We start from the raw sequence: 15,941 nt of genomic DNA on the forward strand, positions 1-15,941 counted from the left end.
AATATAGAAATTTTAAACTAAGATCTTAATTATCTAAAATAAAAAAGGTAGTAATATTAGTCATCTTTTTTGTTTCTTACTCAGTTACTGTTTTTTTCACTGTTGCCTCTGCCTCTTAATCCAGACTGGATGTTTCAACTTGAAGCCAGCTTTTCAAGCTTGACTTGAATTTAGCAGTTGAACTATGTGGGGAAACAAGTTTTCTTTTTTATAAAGATTTTTTTTATTTACTTGAAAGAGTTATACACAGAGAGGAGGAGAGACAGAAAGGTCTCCGCTGGTTCACTCTCCAAATGGCTTCAATGGCTGGAGCTGTGCCGATCCGAAGCTAGAAGCCAGGAAGCTTCTTCCTGGTCTCCCACGCGGGTGCAGGAGCCCAAGGGCTTGGGCCATCTTCCACTGCTTTCTGAGGCCATAGCAGAGAGCTGGATTGGAAACCGAGCAGCTGTGACTCGAACCGGCGCCCATATGGGATGCTGGCACTGCAGGCGGCAGCTTTACCTGCTACGCCACAGCCCCGGCCCTAACAGGTTTTCTTGAGGTCCTCAAGGTACCAGAAAGGAAAGCTTTGTCTAGTCTGAAGAAAGCTTAATAAAGCTTTTCTAGGACCATCGTCTTAAGTCATCATTCTTAAGTTACTAGACTAAAAATATTAAATAAAAATACTAAAAATAGATACTGCAAAATCTATTTAAATGATAGTGATTGCCTCAAGGGCTGAGTTAAGTGAAATTTTGCATGAAAGTGCTCTCTCTGCACCTACAATAGCAAATATTGGGGCCCAGCGATGTGGCACTAGCAGGTTAAGCCATCATTCACAATGCTGCCATCCCATATCGGAGTGCCAGTTTGAGTTCTTACTGCTCTGCTTCCCATCTGTCACGCTGCTAATGTGCCTGGGACAGCAGTGGATGATGGCTCAGGTACTTGGGCCCCTGCCACTCATGTGAGTAATCAGGATGGAGTTCTGGTTCCTGGCTTCCACCTGGCCCACTTCAGGAGTGAACCATTTGTAGCCATTTGGGGAGTGAACCAGCAGATGGAAGATCTCTTTGTCTCTCCCTCTCTCTCTGTCACTCTTTCAAATAAAATGAATCTTAAAAACAAAACAGGAATAGAGACATTCTCACTGCCTAAAGTGTCTTAGAAGTGGAAGAGAGGGGAAACCTGGTGATTCTGTAATAGGGTTTCACTGTTAAAGCTTGTGCTTTTTCTCGCAGTTACTAGTCACTTTTTGCCTTGGTCAGTTACTCTGAAAATAATTTTAACTTGATGATGAGTAAAAAACTTTTGGGTCTTTGATTATTGTTGTTGCCAGAAATTAATATACAGGGCCTGTTGAACAGTACGTGCTGTGAATCTGGCTTTTACTGCTCTGTGTTTGTGATGGTTGCATCTTGCCACAGATACTTCCTAAATGATTCAGAATAATTTATATGCCCTTTAAATTCTCATAATTTTGAAGCAAAAATTTACAGCATGCTACTAACAAGCAGGGCATAGTGAAAAGCAACTTCAGAAACAATAAAATAATACCCAGTACTTCTGGAATGAACATTGAATAAGACACTTAAGCTGTAACAAGAGCACTCAGAATGGGAAGAATTGCTTATCTGTTGTTGAATGAAATTAAAGAGTCTTAGAAGCAAGAAGGAGACTATCTTTCTTCATTGGATTGATCCTAGCATAGAAAAAAGGTTCTTGTGTGTATGTGCTTTTGTTTTCTGTATACCAACACTAAATGGTACTGTCTAGAATTTATGACATAATCCATATAGGGCAAGCAACTGACTGAAAATTATAACTCTTTTATATAACAGCTGATGCTTAATTTTTATGAGAAAGAGATGATGAATAGTGATGAATGTAGGTTTTTCAGTTTGGGACAAGGATCAATACTGAAAGTTGTATGTGTAGAAGTTTCACCCTTTATCCAACAGGCAGGAAAAGAAGTTTTCAGATAAAATGTTGAGGCAGATGAAATAAAATGTAAGCAAAATTCCCATTTCTTCTCAGAAATAGCTCTGATTTAATAATAAGTAGGAAGTGTAAAACACATTGGCCAGTTATTTTGATAGAAAAATCTTAGCAAAAATACTATAAAATTTGAATGTAGAAAAATGTTGATTAATGATATCTTTGCATTTATTGTTGAGGCAGTCAAAAAGTTTGTTCTATCATTGCTAAACTAAATACCTAGTTTGAAGTTCAGATTGGAGCACTGTGAAGATTACTTTTTTCTTCTAGGTGTCAACAGAAAATAATTAAATCTTTGATTTACATACACATTCACTTTAGATGTATAATATACGCATTAAACATACAACAAAATGTATACTGTATATTATTACATGCAGGCTCTTTTGTGTGAGAGCTTGTTTAGAACTGATTTTTTTCTTCTTGTATTTATAGTCATCTTTAGAGCTTATAGAAACTTTTGAAAAATATAGGAAAATATCACAAAATTTATTTATGAAAAAGTAAATCATACTCTACCATGTAACTATAAAAGATTTTGTGTACATCCTTTTGGACTCTGTAAGCAAGAGCAAAAACAAAAATCACATGTTCAGAGAAATATACTGAGGTTATTGCAGCTGTAACTTCTAGAGTTTTACTTTATTGATATTCTTGCTTTGGGAATGTAATAGGAATGTCACTGTTGGCTTTTCATTTTGGAAGAGGTTGCCAATATTTTTTCTAAAATTAACTTTTTAAAAATCTGTCTTAGGGGCCGCTGTGATGTAGTGGGTAAAGCCGTTGCCTGCAGCAGCAGCACCCCATATGAGTGCCGGTTCGAGTCCCAGCTGCTCTACTTCCGATCCAGCTCTCTGCTATGGCCTGGGAAAGCAGTAGAAGATGACTCAAGTCCTTGGGCCCCTGCACCCACGTGGGAGACCTGGAGGAAGCTTCTGGCTCCTGGCTTGGGATAGGCTCAGCTCTAGCAATTGCAGCCATCTGGGGAGTGAACCAGCGGATGGAAGACCACTCCCCACCCCCCACCCCCCGCCTCAGTATAACTGTCTTCAAATAAATAAATAAACCTTTTTTTTAAATCTGTTTCAAAGGTTAGGAATTAAGTAGAGTTGATGTTGACATTACAGTGACAAAAGAAATTCACATTCTGGGACTTGATTTGAGGAAATGCAGTATAAACCAAAACAAGGGGAATATTGAGCTAATAGAGCAACATTCTAAAAGCTTTTTGTTGATAGTTTATAAGACTATAATATTTCTTTCTCTTTAAGATTTATTTATTTATTTATTTATTTATTTATTTGAAAGGCAGAGTTACAGAGAGGCAGAGAGAGAGAGAGGTCTTCCATCTTCCCCAGATGGCCGCAACGGCCAGAGCTGTGCCTATCCAAAGCCAGGAGTTTTTCCAGGTCTCACATGCAGGTGCAGGGACCCAAGGACTCAGACCATCTTCTACTCCTTTCCCAGGCCATAGCAGAGAGCTGGATCAGAAGTGGGGCAGCCGGGACTCAAACTGACACCGATATAGGATGCCAGCATTGCAGACAGCCGCTTTACCTGCTACCCTACAGCACCGGCCCCTATAATATTTGTTACTGATGCTGACAATACATGCTTCTACTTACTGCACTTCAATAAATTGAAAGTAAAGTTTAGAGTTTTGTACCAGTGATAGACATAGATGCTTAACTGATATTCAGAGTACCTGTCTCTTTACCCATGGATCTAACTTCAGTGTAATATAGTTTCTATAGTTAGTGACTTTGTTTGCATCAGATAATCATTTTCTTTGTAACCTGGTAGAAAGAGGTAATTCTACTTTAATATTTATGTATTTCAGAAGCAGAGAGAAAGGCATATAGATAGCCCATCTGCTGGCTTATTCCCCAAATGCCTACATATTCCCCAAATGCCTGGGCCAGGTTGAAGCCAGTAATTCAATCTGGGTCTCCCATGTGGGTGTGAGGAACTCAACCACCCGAGGCATCCCATGAGTGTGCATCAGCAGGGAGCTGGAATCAGGAATGGAACCAGGACTTGGATCCACTTACTTTGATATGGGATGCACGTATCCCAGGTGGCATCACAGCCCCTGTACCAAATGCCCTCCCCAGAAAGAAAGAATTTGACATTTCCAGTTCTGCTTTATAAAATTTGTGGCAAAATCTTGGCCAAGCCAAAATACTAATATGTTCTGTGGTTCTTTTGAACGTATACCTTGATTCTTACTCTTTTTTTTTTTTTTTTTTAAGATTTATGTATGGCCAGCTCCGCGGCTCAATAGGCTAATCCTCTGCCTGTGGCGCTGGCACACCGGGTTCAAGTTTCAGTCGGGGCACCGGATTCTGTCACGGTTGCTCCTCTTCCAGTCCAGCTCTCTGCTGTGGCCCAGGAGTGCAGTGGAGGGTGGCCCAAGTCCTTGGGCCCTGCATCTGCATGGGAGACCAGGAGAAGCACCTGGCTCCTGGCTTCGGATCAGCACGGTGTGCAGGCCACAGCGCGGCGGCCTTTGGGGGGTGGGGGGGTTGTGAACCACCGGAAAAAGGAAGACCTTTCTCTGTCTCTCTCTCTCACTGTCCACTCTGCCTGTCAAAAAAAAGATTTATGTATTTGAAAGAGTTACACAGAGAGACAGAGACAGAGAGAAAGAGAGAGTCTTCCATCTGCTGGTTCACTCCCCAGTTGGCTGCAATGGCTGCAGCTGCGCCGATCCAAAGCCAGGAGGCAGGAACTTCATCCGGGTATCCCACGCAGGTGCAGGGGCCCAAGGACTTGGGCCATCTTCCACTGCTTTCTGAGGCCATAGTAGAGAGCTAGATTGGAAGTGGAGCAGCTGGGACTCGAACTGGCACCTGTGTGGGATGCTGGCGCTGTTGGCAGCGGCTTTACCTGCTATGCCACAGCACCAGCCCCTCTTACTCATTCTTAAAATCAAGAGAGCTTCGCTCTTAGAAGTCCATTAAAGGGCCGGCGCCGCGGCTCAATAGGCTAATCCTCCGCCTGTGGCGCTGGCTCCCCGGGTTCTAGTCCCGGTCAGGGCACCAGTTTCTGTCCCAGTTGCTCCTCTTCCTGTCCAGCTCTCTGCTGTGGCCCAGGAGTGCAGTGGAGGATGGCCCAAGGTCTTGGGCCCTGCACCCGCATGGGAGACCAGGAGGAAGCACCTGGCTCCTGGCTTCGGATCAGTGCGGTGCGCTGGCCACGGCGGCCATTGGAGGGTGAACCAATGGCAAAGGAAGACCTTTCTCTCTGTCTCTCTCTCTCTCTCACTGTCCACTCTGCCTGTCAAAAAAAAAAAAAAAAAGTCCATTAAAGGAGGATTATCAAATGAATACAATTTCAAGCAAAGTGTGTATTTAGGGTGCTGGCACTGTGGCGTAGCTGTTAAAGCTGCCGCCTGCAGTGCTGGCCTCCCTTATGGGTGCAGGTTTGAGTCTCAGCTGCTCCACTTTGGATTCAACTCTCTCCTATGGCCTAGGACAGCAGTAGAAGACGGCCCAAGTGGGAGACCCAGAAGAAGCTCCTGGCTCCTGGCTTCGGATTGTCCTAGCTCTGGCCGTTGCAGCCATTTGAGGAGTGAACCAGAGATGGAAGACATCTCTCTGTCTGTCTGTCTGTCTCTCTGCATCTGTAAATCTGCTTTTCAAATAAATAAAGTCTTTTTAAAAAATAAAGTAGGTATTTATCCACATTGTTGCCAGGTTTTTAATGGGCATTAGACTTCCTCAGACAGGAGACACTTCATATTGGAAAGGGATACCACCATGACTAAAGGATTTATAGACTGCTAGTGCCTTTCTTAGAAAACAGTTTTTCTGTTGGCAGTGAGCTCAGGACAGGTGCTGCATGCTTTTGCTCATTGATATATGCAGCCTGGGAAACTTGTTTAATCAGTGCCAGCTTGCTGTGCTCTCCTAAGCACCAGGTCATAGATCTCTGACACTTTACAGATGGATTAATAATACAGGTTCACTTTGGGAGGATAGGTGAAACTCTAGGCCCATGTTGAACATTTATTGAAGTAACTCCCAGAGGCATGAGGCAGAATAGTCCTGTCGGTTAAGAATATAAACCTTGGAGTCAATCGGTCTGGGTTTGAATTCCTGCTGTACCACCTAGCTATATGTTCTTTAAAGAATATTTAATTTTTAAAAATGTAATGGAGGGGAGGGTGACATTATGGCATAGTTGGTAAAGCCACCGCCTGCAATGCTAGCATCCCAAGTGGGTGCTGATTCATGTCCTGGCTGTTCCATGTCTGATCCAGCTTCCTGCTAATGGCCTGGAAAAAGGGGAAGATGGCCCAAGTGATTGGGCACCTGCCAGCCACATGGGAAACCCAGATGAAGCTCTTGGCTTGCGGCTTCAGCTTGGCCCTGCCCTGGCTGGCTGTTGTGTCCAATTGGAGAGTGAACCAGTGAATGGAAGATTCTCTCTCTCTCTTTCTCTCTCTCCCCATCTCTCACTCTGTGTGTGTGTGTGTGTGTATCCCTCTCTGTAACTCTTTCAAATAAATATTTTTTAATGTAATGGACATTATAAAAAATATTTTATATGTGTATTTGAAAGGCAGTGTGTATGTGAGAGACAGTGAGAGATTGCATGCATTGATTCACTCCCCAAATGCCTACAATATTCAGGTTTGGCCAGGCTGAAGCCAAAAGCCAGAAACTCCATCTGGGTCTCCCACGTGGCCATCCATCTAACAGGGAGCTAGATCAAAAGTGGAGCAGCTGGGATTTGAACCAGCAGTCTGATACGAGCGAGGTGCTGGTGTTGCAGGTGGTAGCTTAACTCGCTGAACCATGATGCCAGCCCCAAATGGACATATATTCTTTTTTGTGTGCCATGCATTGTATTAAATGCCTGAGAAATATTACTTCATTAAATTCTTAAAATAATCCTGTGCAGTAGATATTACTGTATCTTCCTTATTTTCCTCCCCACCCGTTCCTACCCAGGTACTAATATAGCTCTTTCAGTTTGTTCCAAAGTTGATCATACCTCAGTAGTAAAAAGCAAACAAAAAAGTAGTTTCCTATTTCTAAATGGAGATTACTTTAGAGTTATTGTGAGAATTCAGCAGAGCAGCATATAGATAGTATCCTGCCCAGTGACTGGGCTGTAATAAGCATTCTCTGTTTGTTGTTATTTTTTCCTGAGAAAACCATTTCTGGCAAGCCACTGCCTGCTTTATCCATGATGTAACAATTGGAATAGTAGGGAACATTCCCTTTGGAACATTCCTGCTTATTTTTGAATAATTTTGAGCTATTCAGGGAAAGTCACAAATGGTCTGATTGTGTGGAGATTCAGTCAGCATCCTCTTACAGTGTCCTAGGTCTTTGGGGATCAAGTGAGATTTAGGTTAACATCATAGTTGCTCTTCTAAACCTAAATCTGTATCCAAGGGAATATTAGAAAGTCACAGGTGATCTTTTTTTATTTTTCAACTTTTTTTTTAATGTTAGACTAGAAGAGATGGAGCAAGATAATGGACTAGGTCTCTCCAAAAATAATCTCTTCACAGAAACATGAAGCTAAATAACTACTGATGCATGAAAATAACTTTGCAAGAAATCAGGTGAGAGATGACTATCGTAGCACAATGATAAAAATAGATGCATTGAAGAGGATGGGAAAGACAGTTGTTATTATCTGAAAGGTAGACACACAGAGAGATCTCCCATTTTCTGACTCACTCCTCAGATGGCCTGCAACAGCTGAGGCTGGGCCAAGCGCAAGCCAAGGACGGGAAATTCAATCTGGATCTCCCATATGTGTGACAGGAACTTGAGCCATCACCAGAACCTCCCTGGTGTACATTAGCAGTAAGCTGGAATCTGGTGCAAAGCTGGGACCTCCAACTCTCTAACATGGGATGCAGGTGTCCCAAGTGACATCTACTGCTGCACCAAATGCCACTGCCCACACATACACCATGCCTTTCTAACTTACTAATTAAAAATAAGTTTATTTTGCTGCAAAGAAATTGAAATATGCATAGATTTCTTTTTGCCTATTCCATGAACCTTTTGTAAAGCTTTCACGTGCATGGATTTGAATTTTTTTTCTTTGCTAAAATAAACAACCTTTTTAAAAAAGTTATTATTTATTGAAAGGCAGTATGATATATACTGAACTTCTGTTCACTGGTTCATTCTCCAACCGCCCACAACAGCCAGGGCTGGACCAGGGTAAAGCTAGGAGCCTAGTAGAACTCTTGAGTTTTCCACATGGGTAGCAGGGACCTAAGTCATTCAGTCATTATCTGCTACGTTGTAGGATGTGCATTAGCAGAAAGCTAGATTGATGACTTAGCCTGCTCTGCCATAACACCTGTCCCAAACTTCCATTTTTTTTAAAAAGATTTATTCATTTATTTGAAAGAGTTACAGAGAGAGAGAGAGGGCGAGCAAGAGAGAGGCAGGCCTTCCATCTGCTGGTTCACTCCCAATTAGATACAATGACCAGAGCTGTGCCAATCCAGTCAGGAGCCAGGAGCTTCTTCTGGGTCTCCCACGCTGGTGCAGGGGCCCAAGGACCTGGGCCATCTTCCACTGCTTTCCCAGGCCATAGCAGAGAGCTGGATCGAAAGTGGAGGAGCCAAGACTCGAACTGGCGTCTATATGGGATGCTGGCACTGCAGGCAGCAGCTTTACCTGCTACACCACAGCGCTAGTCCCCCAAACGTACCTTTTAATTCTGTCTCCCATGAAAATTTAAAGAAGTTTTGGTCTGCGCCATGGCTCAACAGGCTAATCCTCTGCCTAGCGGCGCTGGCACACTGGGTTCTAGTCTCGGTCGGGGCGCCGGATTCTGTCCTGGTTTCCCCTCTTCCAGGTCAGCTCTCTGCTATGGCCCGGGAGTGCAGTGGAGGACGGCCCAAGTCCTTGGGCCCTACACCCGCATGGGAGACCAGGAGAAGCACCTGGCTCCTGCCTTCAGGTCAGCATGGTGCACCGGCCGCAGCGCGGCGGCCATTGGAGGGTGAACCAACGGCAAAGGAAGACCTTTCTTTCTCTCTCACTGTCCACTCTGCCTGTCAAAAATAAAATAAAATTAAAAATGTTTTGGATAGTAGATATACAAATATTAAAAAGCAAGAAATAAAATTATATAATTATAGTAAATAGCAAGAGAGGAAGATAGGAAATAAGTAAAAATTCACAAAATGTCAACGATTAAATCTTTTGTATTGGGGCCGACACTGTGGTGCAGTGGGTTAAAGCCCTGGCCTGAAGCGCTGCCATCCCACATGGGCACTGGTTCTAGTCCCGGCTGCTTCTCTTCTGATCCAGCTCTCTGCTAGGACCTGGGATAGCAATAGAGGATGGCCCAGGTCCTTGGGCTCATGCACCCACATGGGAGACCCAGAAGAAGCTCCTAGCTCCTGGCTCCTGGCTTCTGGCTTCAGATCAGCCTAGCTCCAGCCATTGTGGCCATCTGGGGAATGAACCAGCGGATGGAAGACCTCTCTCTGTCTCTACCTCTCTCTGTAATTCTGTCTTTCAAATAAATAAAATAAATCCTTAAAAAAAATCTTTATGTATCAATGATTAGCTGAAATGTAAATGAGTTTAATTCTCCAGTAGAAGGAGTGCCTGAATAGATTAATATATCCAAGTGTATGCTGCATACAAGACACTCATCTCACCTGTAACAACACATGGACTAAAAGCAGTAGTTATACATACGTAAGATAAAGTAGACAGAGTCAAAAACTAAAAAGAGGCAAAATCATAGCAACAGAGAGGTATGTTCACCAAGAGAATATAATTACATGTTCCTACTATGAGAGCACCTAAATATGTAAAGCAAATATTAGGTCTGAAAGGAGAGAGAAATATAATTATAGTAGGGGACTTCACCCCATTTTAGCAATGGACAGATGGTCAATAAGAAAACCATCAGACTTAAATTATACCAAATGGACTTAGACATATTCAGAACAATTTATCCAACAGCTGCCAGAGTATGCATTCATCTCAGTTGCACATGAAACATTGTCCAGGATAGACCACAGATCAAGTCTTAAGGAATTTAAGATTGGGACAAAGAATAGAAAAGATCAATGTAACTAAAAGTTGGTTTTTTTGAAAACAGTAAATTGTTATACTAAGAAAAAGAGTCAAAATTAGACATTACGTATCATACAATAGGAATACAAAGGATTATAGGAGATTTATGAACAATTATACACTAACAAATTGATTAACAGAAGAAATCGATAAATTCCTTGAGCACACACATCCCACCAATGCTGAATAATGAAGAAATAGAAAATCCGAACAGAAGAATAATAAGTAAGGAGAATGGCTCAGTAATAAAAAATCTTCCATTAGTGAAAAGCCCAGAACCTGATGGCTTCATTACTGAGTCCTATACAATTAGCAGTGAGCTATCTGAAAAAGAAATCAAGAAAACAGCCCAATTTCCAATAACAAAATAAGCAACAATTTAGGAATAAGTTTAACTCAGGAAGTGAAAGAGGTGTGCACTGAAGACAAACATTGATGAAAGAAATTGGAGGAGACAATTAAATGGAAAGACACTGTGTATTAGAAGGATTAATCTTGTTAAAATATCCATACTACCCAAAGCAATTTATAGTTTCAGTGCAATGCTTATCAAAATACCAATGATAGTTTTCTCAGAAACAAAACAACCCAAAAATTCGTAGGTAACTCTTGATGAGAGACTCTGTATTCAGAGTCTCATAAGTAGTCTTGAGCAAAAAAAAAAAAAAAAAAAAAAAGCTGGGGCTACTACCCTTTCTGACTTCAAAATATATGCCCACCCCTTGAGACTCTCTTGTTTTTTTTTAATTCAATGAGACACTCTTTAAAAAAAAAAAAGATTTATTTTTATTTATTTGAAAGGCAGAGTTACAGAGAGAGGGAAAGAGAGAGCTTCCATCTGCTGGTTCAGTCCCCAAATGGCCACAAAAGCCAGAGCTGGGGCAATCCAGAGCCAGGAGCTTCATCCAGGTTTTCCACATGGGTGCAGGAGTCCAAGCACTTGGGTCATCCTTTGCTGATTTACCTGGTTCATTAGCAGGGAGCTGGATGGGAAGAAGAGCAGCTGGGACTTGAACTGGCACCCATATGGTATGATGGTGCTACAGGCCGATTCTTAACCTACTATGCCGCAGTGCCATCCCCAAGACAGACTCTTTAATGTTCCTCATACTGAATCACCTCAGTTATCATCTTAGTCTGTTTTCTATTGCTATAATGAAATACTTGAGATTGGGTAATTTATAAAGAAAAGTTTGGGACTGGCACTGAGGTGTAGTAGGCTAAGCTTCCGCCTGCAGTGCTGGTGTCCCGTAAGGGTGCTCGTTCTTGTCCCAACTGCTCCTCTTCTGTCTGATCCAGCTCTCTGCTAATGCTCTCTGTAAGTCTGTCTCTCAAATAAATAAATAAAATCTTTAAAAAAAAAAGTTTATTTTGGCTCACAGTTGGGAAGCTGGGAACCGAGGGCATATGACATTTTCTGACAAGGGTTTCATAACTTGGCAGAAGGTGAAAGGGCAAGTGAGCATGTGCAAAAGAGACAGTATGGGGGCAGCTTCTTTTTATAATGGCAAACTCCTGAAACCAGACCAATCCCAGAAGAGCAAGAAGTCCCACGATGTAGTCACCTCCTAAAAGACCTCCCTCCCAGCACTGCTATGGTGGCAATCACATTTAGCATGAGTTTCAGAGAGGACAGACTATTTGAACCGTTGCAAGTCACTGATATTTTTTTTCGGCCTGTTCAGATTTGCAGTGAGCCTATCTAGTGGAGTTTTCATTTCAGTTGTTATGCTTTCCCACTCCAGTTCTGCATATATGATTTCCTTTAGGTCTTTGACCATATTTAAAGTGCTGGTTTAAAGGTTGTCTAGTAAACCTGGTGTCTTACTTTTTCCTTGTCAGGACCATACTGTGTTTCTTTGCATGGCCAGTGTTTGGCTGAAAACTGGGCATTTAAGATAATATATCATTCTAGAAATGACATTTTCCCTTAGGAGAATTAGGGTTTGGTGTAGCTGGTGTCTCTATGTGTTTACTAATTTTCCTGAACTATGTAAAATCTGTTACAAAAGAAAAAAGCTGGGTGCAGCTGCTGTTTACTTAGCTTAGTGGTTTGCTAATGATTGAACAGAGATTTCCTGACAAGACTGGAACCAGTAAGTGTCATTCTTGGCTAAATGGTTCTGTATTAATATTAGTCCACACTTTGAAAATTCAAGCACTTCCTCTAGAGCCTTAATTTCAATCAGAAGTCAGACTTAGTATTTTCTCTGGTCATTTCTGAACATGTACACATGTGGTATGCACTCAGCCCTGTGTAGGAGTTTGGCCTTTTAGAATCCCAGGAATGGAGCCAACGTTGTGGCATAATGGGTTAAGCCATCACCTGTGACACCATGCATGTCCTGGCTGCTCCACTTCTATCCAGCTCTCTGCTAATGGCCTGGAAAAGCAGCAGTAAATGGCCCGAGTGCTTGGGTCCCTGCCACCCACACCCAGATGAAGCACCTGGCTCAGCCCTGGCTATTACGGACACGTAGGGAGTGAACCAGCCGATGGAAAATCTCTCTCTCTCTCCCTCTGTCACTCTGACTTTAAGATAAATAAATAAATCTTTAAAAAGGAGAAGAATCATCCCAGGAATATGTTTGCCTTTCTGGACCTCTCATTCTCCAGCCTTTTTTTTTTTTTTTTTTAAGAATTCTTTATTTGAAAGAGTTACACAGAGAAGGAGAGGCAGAGAGAGAGAGGTCTTCCACTGGTTCACTCCCCAATTGGCCGCAACAGCTGGAGCTGCACCGATCCGAAGCCAGGAGCCTCCTCCAGGTCTCCCACGCAGGTGCATGGGCCCAAAGACTTGGGCCATCTTCCACTGTTTTCCCAGGCCATAGCAGAGAGCTGGATAGGAAGTGGAGCAGCTGGTTCTGGAACTGGCACCCATAGGGGATGCCAGCGCCTCAGGCCAGGGTGTTAACCTGCTGCGCCACAGCGCAGGCCCCTCTTTGTCCAGCTTTGATTAGCTTCTTTGACCCAGACATTTCACTGTCTCCTGCAGGTGCAATATTAAACAATCACTGCTGATTATTGTTGACAAATGTCCCTGGGGAAAAGGCTGTTCACACTAGGAAAGAGAACTCAGGAAAGTCAAAAACAAGCCTTGTGAGTGGTATTTGCCAAGGGAATTTCTAGATAGGCCAGATAATGCCAATTATCTGAAAATGGGCCTTTCAAAGAGTTTCAACCTCTTCTGACCCTCCTGTGATTGCTTCTGTTTCAGGGCCACCCTTCACTGTTTTCACTGTTTCTGCTGAATAAGAAAGAACAAAATCTCCTGGTATTGTTGCAAGTCTTTGGTTCCCAGAGTAAGAAAGAAGTTTGACAGTTTTTGCCATTGCATTTATGGAAGGGAAGATTTTTGGAAGTCTATATTCTGCTTTTCTTGATGGTTTTAGTTTATTTTAAAGAGATTTAAATAGTAATTTTAAACATTTTGTATTTAGCCATATTTTTAAACTATTTCTGATACTCTGCATTCCTTGTGCAGATTCAGACTCTACCTGAAGTGCTTTAGTAATTTCCTATGATGCAGGCATGCAGGGGACAAATCCTTTCAGCTTTGGTGTAGCTGACATCTATGTCTGTGAGACTTACTGGTCTGTTTTCATATAACACATTTGTGGTGTTATCAGTGTGACTCGGGCTTCTTAAATCAAGCGGGGGAATGTTCTCTTTTGTTTTCTGAAAGTTATTGTGAGGTGTTGGCATTTATTCATTGTATAGATACAGCTCTATATAGATTTACAGATAGCTATCAATATAGATTTATAAATAGAAAACAGATAGATAGAATTCAGTAATGAAACCATCTTGGCCCAGAATTTTCTTTCTTGGGATGTTTTGGAATTTTTTGCTGTTTGTTTTTAAAGACTTATTTTATCTGAAAGGCAGAGACAGAGATCTTCCACCTGCTAGTTCACTCTCCAAATGCCCAAAGTCTCCGGGGTTGGGCCAGTCTGAAATCGGGAGCCTGGAACTCTATCTGGGTCTCCCACATGGGTAGCAGGGCCCTGGGTAGTTGGGTAGTTTTCCTTTGCTTTCCTATGTACATTAGTAGAGAGCTAGGTCAGAAATGGATCAGCTGGGAATTGAACTGGTACTCAAATGGGATGCCGATGTCACGAGTTGTGGCTTAACCTACTGCACTACAGTGCCAACCACTAGTTTTGGATTAAAAAAAAAATTTTTTTTTTAAAAACTTATTTTCATGTTTCATTTGAAAGGCAGAGACAGAGACAAGATCATCTACCTGGTGGTTCACTTCTCAAATGCAGGCAATAACCAGGGCTGGTCCAGGCCAAAGCTAGGAGCCTGGAACTCCATCTGGGCCCCCGTGTGAGTGATAGGGATCCAAGCACTTGAGCCGTTATCTGCTATCTCCTAGAGTACAGATTAGCAAGAGGCAAGATCAGAAGCACAGGAGCCAGGACTTGATCTAGGTATTCTAATAGAGAATGTAGGGATCCCAGGCACTGTCTTAACCACCACCTCAAATGCCTGCCCCTGTTGGGAAGTTTTAAAAGATAAATCCATTATCTTTAGTAGATACAGCTCTAGTCATGTTATCTTTTTCCTCTTGAGTAGACAATTATTATTTAATGTATACAGGGCCTGTAGTGATATCTTTTTTTTTTTTTTTTTAAGATTTATTTATTTGAAAGGCAGATTTACAGAGAGACAGAGAGAGAAAGAGAGAATGAGGTCTTCTATCTGCTGGTTCATTCCCCATTTGGTTGCAGCAGCCGGAGCTGTGCCAATCCAGTCAGGAGCCAGGAGCTTCTTCTGGGTCTCCCACGCTGGTGCAGGGGCCCAAGGACTTGGGCCATCTTCCACTGCTTTCCCAGGCCATAGCAGAGAGCTGGATCGGAAATGGAGCAGCCGGGACTCAAACAGGCGCCCATATGGGATGCTGGCACTGCAGGGCGGCAGCTCTACCCGCTATGCCACAGTACCGGCCCCGATATCTTTTATTCTATTCTTGCTACTGGCAGTTTTTTTCTTGATAAGTCTCGCTGGAAGTTTATCAATCTTATTAAAAATTTTTACTGATTAAGCTTTTAGTTAGTGTTTTTGTCTTTTCTCTGTTTTTGACTTTTTTGGTTTTTGTTCTTTATTTTTTGAAGGATTTATTTATTTGAATGACAGGGTGACAGAGTGGGGAGAGAGCGCTTCTATTTGCTGTTCCATTCTTCAGATGCTCGCAACAGCCAGGGCTAGGCCAGGCTGGAGTCAGAAGCCAGGAACTCCATCCAGGTCTCCCATATTGGTGGCAGATATCCAAGTACTTGGACTGTTATCTGCTGCATCCCAGACTCATTAGCATAAAGCTGGATTGGAAATATAAGGTGGCTGGGACTCAAACCAGGCATTCTGATATGGGATGCAGGCATCTTAAGGAGTGGCTTACCCCGCTGTGCCACAGTGCCCACCTCTGTCCTTTTAAGAGTCTTAAGGTAGAAGCTGTGTTACTGATTTGATGCTTTTCTGATTGAAAACATAATTTTTCGTCTAAGCAGTTCTTTTTATCAACATCCCTAAATTTGTGTTATGTTGTATTCTTGTTTTCATTCCATTCTCTAGTGTTTCTTTGATCTGTGGTAGAAGTGGGTTTATTTATGTTGCTAATTCTAGTGTAATTCCATTGTGGTTATATATGATTCCTTCCATCCATCTGTTTCTCTGTCCATCCTTTGGTCCTTTCACATTTGAAAGCGAGGCAGAGATCTCCCATTCTCTGGTTCACTCTCCAGATATCCACAATCGCCAGGGACCCAAGCCAGAATCTCAATCCAGGTCTCTCTTGCCTTGTTGGTGGCAGGAGCCTGGTTACTTTAATAATCACCCCTCCCTTCCAGGTCTGCATCAGCAAGAAGCTGGAGGTAGATGCCA

At 42.5% G+C, this 15,941-nt stretch overlaps 1 protein-coding gene across 1 annotated transcript in view; it reads left to right on the plus strand.

Moving 5' to 3' along the window:
• UBTD2 (ubiquitin domain containing 2) overlaps positions 1-15,941 on the plus strand; it is a 61,671-nt gene that overhangs the window by 19,939 nt on the left and 25,791 nt on the right. The gene's annotated exons all lie outside the window — the stretch shown is intronic.

This window comes from Lepus europaeus, chromosome 4 (genome assembly GCF_033115175.1).
Source record: "Lepus europaeus isolate LE1 chromosome 4, mLepTim1.pri, whole genome shotgun sequence".
Lineage (NCBI taxonomy): Eukaryota > Metazoa > Chordata > Mammalia > Lagomorpha > Leporidae > Lepus > Lepus europaeus.